The sequence below is a fragment of the Petromyzon marinus genome, chromosome 38, assembly GCF_048934315.1.
Source record: "Petromyzon marinus isolate PM22_M1 ecotype Great Lakes invasive population chromosome 38, UKy_Petmar_22M1.pri1.0, whole genome shotgun sequence".
Taxonomy (NCBI): domain Eukaryota; kingdom Metazoa; phylum Chordata; class Hyperoartia; order Petromyzontiformes; family Petromyzontidae; genus Petromyzon; species Petromyzon marinus.
In genome coordinates, this window is record NC_133704.1 from 14,161,477 (window position 1) to 14,163,234 (window position 1,758).

The window sequence follows — 1,758 nt, forward strand, 5'->3', positions numbered from 1 at the left end:
TTACTTGAGTCCGGATGCTGTTTGAAGAAGCGTAATTAGTCCCCGCAATTACACACAGACACAGACACAACGACACATACACAGACACACACAGACACACACAGACACACACACAACGACACACATAGACACAACGACACAGACACAGACAAAACGACACGCACACAGACACAACGACACACACACACAGACACACACACAGACACAACGACACACAGACACACACAGACACACACAGACACAACGACACAGACACACACAGACACACACAGACACAACAACACACAGACACAACGACACACACACAGACACACACACAGACAACAACAACCGCCATTCGCCACTAAGTGGCGGTGACGTCACCACGATGCTTGTGCCAGGCTATGTGCACCCTGATTCCACGTGAAATGTCGAACGCCCGCTGGCAGGAGGTCACGGGGCAGACCCAGGTGCCACGGGTCGACTGACTGAGATGACTGGCTGATGCACCACCTGTGTCCCCTACTGTGGCAACCTGCTGTTCTTTAGCCACCCGGCGCTCCGCTCGTTGTTGTGAGTGTCGCTCCTCCGCCCTCCGTTGTTGTTGGAGGGCGACTGCCTCCAACTGCCCAGTAGCGTCCTTCACGAGCCTCCTCCACATAGGCCGATCTTGACACCGCTGGTACCAGTCATCGGCAAGTCCACTCAGCTCCACGTCCTCCTGTACCACATCACTCCATCTCTTCTCTAGCCCGTGCCGCGCCCGCTTAGCCCCCTCAATCCGGCCGAAACAAAAGCTGTTTCGGCATGCGGTGGCTGGGCATGCGGGCTACATGACCCAGCCATCGCAGCCTTCCCCGCTGGAGGAGCTCACCGATGGGACCTTGCCCAGATCTTTCAAGGATTTGTGAGCTCCTCACACAATCCAGTCTGATTAAACCCAGTATGGATCGTAGGCAGGCCAGCCTAAATGTTTCTAACCGGCGAAGATGTTCCATTAGGGGGGTCCATGTTTCGCAAGCGTAGAGAAGGGAGGGAATGACCGTGGCCGAGAAGACCTGAAGCTTACACACAGACACACACAGACACACACACAGACACACGCAGACACACACAGACACACACAGACACAACGACACACACAGACACAACGACACAGACAAAACGACACACACACAGACACATACAGACACAACGACACACACAGACACAGCGACATAGACGACACAGACAGCCAAACACAGACATAACGACACACACAGACACAACGACACACACACAGACACACACAGACACAACGACACACACAGACACACACACAGACACAACGACACAGACACACAGACACAACGACAGACACAAAGACACACGCATACATACAAAGACACAAAGACACACTTACAACAACGATCACACGTGTAGCAATAACAGACTGTTACAGAAAGTGTTGTTCGTGAGCACCTATGAAGGCAGTCACAACGCCCGGCCGCTTTTGTCTCCCCAGTGGCGATGTTTACACATCGCACCAGGTACTCATTTGAGGCTGAGTCGACCTAGGGGAGGCCGTGAACCCATTCCAATAATTGTGACTGGCGTTGGTCGTGAGTGGTAATTGAACTTGGATCTCCGGGTTGGTCTCGCCGTGCGTTAACCACTAATCACAAACAACAACAACAACAACCGCCAATCGCCACTAAGTGATGGTGACGTCACCACGGGCGCTTGTGCCAGGCCAGGTGCACTTTAAGGCCACGTAAAGTGTCGAGAGTCCGCTGGCAG